This window comes from Drosophila pseudoobscura, chromosome X (genome assembly GCF_009870125.1).
Source record: "Drosophila pseudoobscura strain MV-25-SWS-2005 chromosome X, UCI_Dpse_MV25, whole genome shotgun sequence".
Classification (NCBI taxonomy): Eukaryota; Metazoa; Arthropoda; class Insecta; order Diptera; family Drosophilidae; genus Drosophila; species Drosophila pseudoobscura.
The window spans coordinates 18,585,640-18,592,615 of NC_046683.1; positions in this window are offsets into that span (position 1 = coordinate 18,585,640).

Here is a 6,976-nt window from a genome sequence, read left to right on the forward strand (position 1 = left end):
CACAGTGGCTGCCTCTTGATGCCACGGGTGAGTTTCCAGAGATTGACCTGGCTACTTTCAGTTGTATCGGCTCTTTTTAGCATTTCGTCGAAGTGTTTGCTGCTTTTCTCAGCGAGGGCCTTTTTTAAGTTTCTGCCCGCTCTGTGCATCTGAGCTTTAGTGTCTGGGTCGTGAGTTCTTATGAAAGCTTTCCTTAGTCTTCTCTTGATACGCACAAGGTTTTCGATGTGAGGGTCAGGTGATGCAGCAGGTCGGGTCGAGCGCTCCTCGGACGTGGGTGGTTCTGCGGAGAGAGCTGCTTCCTGAATGAGGCTATTAAGCGAGCGTACAGCCGCGTCAATATCTTCTGGAGACTCGAATCTCTCGTTAAGTCGGATGTGATCTTCCAAATGGGTTTGAAAAATCTCAATGTTTGCTCGACTGTGCAGGAGCTTCTGTTTAGTGGGGTAGTTGACAGGGGATAAGTGCATTTCTATGAGAAGCGGTAGGTGATCGGAGGGAAGGTCGAAGTTCGCTTGTATGTGCAGGAATCTATGGGGAACGCCTTTGTAGATAGCGAAATCCAAGGCACTAGGCGATCTGTTGGAGTCGTATGGGTAGTGGGTTGCAGAGCCAGTTGCAAGAATGTTGGCTCCACTTGAGACTATATAGTCGTGGATTTCGCGACCTCTAGGGCAGGAGCGAGGGTTTCCCCACCATTGGTGCTTCGCATTCCAGTCCCCAGCTGCAATGTATTTTGGCCCAAAACTAGATAATAAAGAGCGGAACTGAGAACTTGTCCATAAGGTAGCAGGAGGACAGTAGATAGCCGAGATAGTTATTTCTCCTAGAGAGGTGCTTAGCACCATGTTAGCGGCTTGAATTTGGCCATCTGTAATGGGGTTGATTGGGAAGTGCTTGAGGCTGCTGCGGATGAGGATAGCAGATCCTCCTCTAAAACTATCGGAGGGATGATTTGCAGTGTAGAGTTCGTATCCTATTAGTTTGAATGTTGTTCTGCTGCAGAAGTGCGTTTCCGAGAGAAGCATTATGTCGATTTGATTCGATGCAATGAAGTTTTTGAGTTCTAGGCTTTTGTTGGCTATGCCCGACGCATTCCAAATACCTATACGGTAAGGCATTTTGAGAGGCTAGTGGCTGAGAGAATGTTGAGGATCTGCTCTTGCATTTTCATAAGCCTGTTTTGCATTAGCATGAATTGGTCTAGCTTATCTGCAAGATTCATTAGCTTGTTCTCAAGAGGCGTGTTGTGAGGTGATTCTGGTTGGGTACGAGTACGGGATGGGTTCCGGTTTCCTGGTTCTCTTGCTATACTCCTTGATCGGTGCTGGGCTCCTCTAGCGACTTCAGCATAGGATATATGTTTTTCCTGACTTTTTGGCTGGGAAATGGACATATCGTTGCGTGGCATGTCCCTCTGTCTGCTGCTTCTCGAGAGCGAGCGAGAGTTTTTCTGGGTGCGCCCGGAAGTATTCTTTCCCCTAGGTTGCGCCTGATGAGTGTTTTCCCAATTTACCTGTGGTGGTTGTGGGTAAAATTTCAATAGGAGCTGTTGGTAGACCCTACAACCTCTATAATTGGCAGTGTGGGAGCCAAGACAGTTGGCACACTTGGGCTCGACGTCTTGTGGCTTTGAGCATTCTATGGTGGCATGCGGACCCCCGCATTTAACACAAAAAAATTTTTTGTTGCAATATCTTTTGGTGTGTTCGTATTCTTGACAACGGTGACACTGTGATATCTCCTGTTTGCGTTGTGGCTGCTCAACAGTTATCTTTTGTCTGCAGAGGTCTGATACTTTGAAAATCTCTTTATTATTTTCATTTGGCTCTAAGTCCACGAAAAATAAGTTGAGCTGCTTCTTGGTCGCTCTGTTAAGAGGATTGTGGATGAATCGGGCTAGATGCCCCTTGGCCATGAGATCTTGCTTAATATAATCAGTTGGGGTGGAGTGGTGAAGATTTTTGATTACTACTCTATATGACCGTTCTTCTTTCAACTGGTAGCTATGACAGAGAACGCCTTTAGCCATCAACGCGGAGGCGATTTTGCGGTAAGTGGTTGAGTCGTTGCATAGGAGTCTAATTTGTCCTCCAGTGCTTGTTTTTATACGGTAATTTTCGGGGCTTGCCAACGTATCCAGCATTGACCAGAACATTGCGATGTCGTTTACCCCGGGTATGATGATTGGAGGAGGCAGAGGGTTGCGTTTGGTTGTAGGGGATTCATTACATTCCTTGTGAGGGCTGAGGTCCATATCTTCGGTACCGTCGGCAGTTGAGTCGTCAGTGTCCGCGAGTGGCGCATAGTAGTTTGCGAAAGAAGGGTTTCGACTACTTGGGAGACTGCGTTCAGTTGAGTGAAGTTTCTTTTTTGGAGGAGGGAGAGCTCCTCTGTCCTGCCAAGAAACATGAGGGTCGTCAGTTGGCTGTGGGGCATGGTAGTGGGGAATGTTATTGGGACCATCCGTAGCACGTTGGTCGTTAACTTGCTTTTGCGTAGAATTAAGTATTGTCAGTTCTGAAGTGAGCTGGGCTTTAAGAGCTGAGGCAGTAGCAGAACTCATTGGATCAGCAGTTGACGGTTTGTTAATGCTACGAGAGACTTTAGTAAGGGACTTAGATGAACGTAGTTCCATTTTTAAGTCAGGTAGATTTGGGCGTTTAACCCAGACGAAGTTGAGGTCTAGTCTGTAGGCGCGTGCACTGTCCGTAGGTCGCGCCCGCTTTGGGGGCCCGCGAGCGACGGGGCCAAACACGAGTACCGCGCGCTAAGGAACCCGAGCGGCGCTTAGTCCCATTGGTACCGCGCGCTTAGATTCACGAGCGGCACTTAGTTTCACGAGTACCGCGCGCTTAAACGTTTTCGCACAAGTAAGTTGTTTGTTGTTGCCACTGTAGTGGGCTTGTCCGTTTTTATTGCTTTTGCAAAGTCTTTCACAGCGATGTTGGAACGCGTCCGTATTCAACGAGAGCATGATCGAGACTTGCTTTAGTGAAGCTGTACGAACTCGGAGGTATTTTTCTATGCAAATATATATATATATCCAGTGAATTTGAAAACGTTGTGCAATCAAACACGTGCCAATTAAATTGAAGTTTTGGTGGATTGTATTATTCGGTTTGGTTTAAAGAAGACAAGAGGTATTTGAATCGTACAATAGTGAAACAGTTTTAACAGTCTCGTATCCTAGGACTGGGAATCTTACTACGTTCGACATCGGGAAAGAGAAAAAGTACCAACTGACCCCTCCAATAACGAAGTCGTCGAAGTCCATCGATTTCTTGGTAGATCTGGGAAAGGCCTCGGATTTCCCAGGAACCAGCATCTACATAAACCCACGATAACTACAACCAAATAAACTAGCAAAAGCCGTCCGAAGATATACTAGAGTGAAATTTGAAGTTATGTGGATGCATACTTAAACTGATGTACTTCTTGGAGTAAGACGACAAGAACGGTTTTCTTGCGAATTCGGAGAAGCTAATATGCCGCACTCGTCACCCTTCTCGCTTACGAGTTAAGCGCGCGGCTAAAGCTTTCGCACGTAGTTTCTTCGTTGTGTGTGTAGTGATTTCCAAACTGGGGAAATAAAAACATTATTCTGCTGCGATCCACACTGCCGTTTAACAGTCGTCGTATCAAAATGTACCCAAAGTATCAATTTTGAGTCTCTTTATGAGATTTTCCATTTTCTTTGTTTTATTAAAGATTAAATTCCGTACTAGCTATTCATCTTAGTTCTGTGTTGTATAGACGTTAAGAGAAAAACAAAAAATGTATATAATGACCCATAATTAAAATCAGCGCAAGTGAAAGCCACATAGTTTTAAGATCAGCCGTTAAGTTGCGAATCGTCGTCGAACTGGTATGGAAATGATATAATCGGTGTTTCATCCGAATTAGAAGTGAAGACATGTATATTCATAATTTTTCTCCTTTCCTCAGAATATGTTCCCACGTCGCCCCTTGAGCTCAACGGACACGCCGGATATTTCGTATAAAGTATGAGTGAGTTACGAGCTTCCTTAAACGGAGATCTCGAGTATTTTCAAAGTATATATATATACGTCTTGTAAAACTTCTATTGCGGTATGTTGAACAACCATATACATACGTGCGCTAGTTAAAGCCGATCGGCTAGTAATTTTTCTTTCACGTTTGCCTTCTTTTTATATTATTATCATATTTTTTTCTATTCTTTCCAATTTAATTTCTTTTACGCCGTATTCTCTACACATGCATAATTCCTATATACATATACATATACATTTATAACTAGATATAAATTGTTATTATTTCCTCTTTCTTTATCCGATTACGTTGTATTAAGTTTATGCATATCCAGAAAATCATGAAGTCCAAACTCGTAAATTTTGAATTATTAAATAATAATTAGTAGATAATAATGGAACATTAAACCTTTTGTGTTTGTCCTGAGTAGAGCCTGAGGCAGTCCGATGATCGAATAGAGATACGCTTGATTAGGGTTATGCTGTCGATTAAACGGCATACTAAAGGTAGGGAGGGTAGAGAAGGGGCCAAAGTCATCTGAGTTCCCCGAGAGCGGCGGAATATAGCCTGACTATTTGTCGGTAGTCGGTTAGCCAGTTAGTTAAAATTCCCATTCTTTTCTTTTTTTTGATTTCTTTTATAGAGTTCCTTTTGAACATTAAACCAAGTGTACCTAAAACATCTTTGCGAATGTGTTCGTATGGCAAATAGGAGAGTAGGAAAGATCCCACGACATTCCGGCGAGCTAGTTAGAGCATAGCTAGAGGTACACGTTCCGAAATCCTGCTATACTATTGGTGTCTGACCGTCGAAAGATGTAGGTACAACCTCCATCCGTACATACAATCTCACACCTCTAAGAATAAGAATTTCTTGCACATTACATAGATTGGCGCCCAACGTGGGGCCCGAGTACTAGTTACTACTGGTTAAAACCCCCAAAAAACTTAGCTCGTTGCAATTTTAAATTCCACATTAAAATTAATAAGTCCAGTCCAACTACCGTAACGGAGGATATTGATGGAATTTTGGGTTTAAGATTCTGAGTTTCGGAACACCTAACCAAATTATTATATTTTTTATTTAAGGTTACCAGAATTAATTTGCGAATATACGACAGCTATTCACAAAGGCGGATAGGTCGGCCAAATTATGATAGGATAACGCCAAAAGAGTTTATGAAGGAAGAGTATCGATGGCTTTCGGAAGTCTAATTTTCTAGATATAGATTTGGAAATTAGCCATTGCCAGAGTACTGACCACATAAACATACAATAGACCAATTTAGATTTCATTGAGGTTATATTCCGGCGACAAGAGAAAGCGTATATCGGACGGAGTCAGTCTCGAAAAGGACAAATATTGGGTATTTAGGAAAATTTTGTAAAATTTATTGAAGTTTGGTCCTATAATTAGGGATTTCCACATTTAGTGATCAGAACTCGTATTATTGGGTTACCTTACCATGTCACCAGTACAACGTACCCCGGGGGGCAAGGCGTCGGGTGACGGGGACGCCCAGATCTGTGGTATATGTCAAGAAGCCATAAGAAGAACTCAACTAATATGTACGGCGTCTTGTGGTCACCGGTATCATGATACTTGCATGAAAGAATTCGTGAAAAATAACAAAAATTGCCCCGTATGTAGGGCGGAGTTGAATCCGGAGGAACTTTCGTTTGATGAGAATACTCTAGCAGCCGAATTACCACCCGACATGGGTTCGGGTATAGTGCCGTTAGAAGGAGGCTCCAATCCAGAGTCAAACGCTTCAGAGATAGGTCCTCAAAAGTCAAGAGGGGCTAGGCCTAAACAGGGACGGAGAACTACATCGCGCCGAGGGATGCATACTAGGTTGCAGTCTCAACAATTTCGGGATAACTCTTTGGGCAGTATCAGCCATAGGTCAGCCGAAGGAGATATGCCGGAAAGAACCATTGAGGTAATGCAAGCCTTGATTAAAGGTCAACAGAAAGATATGATGGTGGAGCTAGGTTCATTCGTGAAGACTTTGATCGAGGAAAATCTACGCGAACAATTAGGTAGGATGACAATAGCTTCAGATAGCACGCCTGTGCAAGCGACAAGGCAAAATCATGAGCCTAATATATCAGGAAACTCGTTGTCTTCAGAAAACGGAAGGGAAAGGGGATTACCACATCCAAATGCCGCTAACAGGGCGATAGCTCCTGGGAAGGCCGCTAATATCTTAGCCAGCTGGCGACTAAAGTTTGACGGATCCAAAGACGCTATGCACGTCGACGAATTCCTGTACAGGGTTCGTTCACTTACATCCTCCACTTTAAATAACGATTACGAATTACTCTGTGACAATATGCATCTGCTTTTCTCGGCTAAAGCCAGCGATTGGTTTTGGAACTTCCATAGAAAGAACCCACAGTTTTCTTGGCAAACTTTTTCTGCCTCGTTTAGACAACGATTCGATGATGCTAAAGATGATTTCGACTTGTGGGAGTTGATTAGAAAACGCCGTCAGAGAGAGGGTGAATCGTTTGACGATTATCAGACGGCCGTCGAAGAATTAGTGTCCAGGCTCTCACACGAGGTTAGCGAAAATAAGTTAGTAGACATTTTAAAACGTAACGCAAAAACAGCCCTCAGATATGAACTCTTGCATCTCAAAATCAGCGATCGAACTGGCCTGAGAGAAGAAGTTCGCAAGCATGAAAACTTCTGTAAAGACAACCATAACCCTTTTCCACGAGGTAAATTCGGCAAACCGAATGAAGCAGAAATACTTACGGACAATGAAGATTCTCAATGATTATGTCTACAAAAGAACCGAACCTGATCGGGGAATAAGGGTGTAGATAATCTATCTTGGAAATTGTGGATTCCTGGAGAACTCACCCAAGGTGTAATCGCGCGGGCCCATGATCCGCCGAATGCCGCTCATAGTGGAGTAGGGAAAACCATCGAAAAGATTAAAAGATATTTGTTT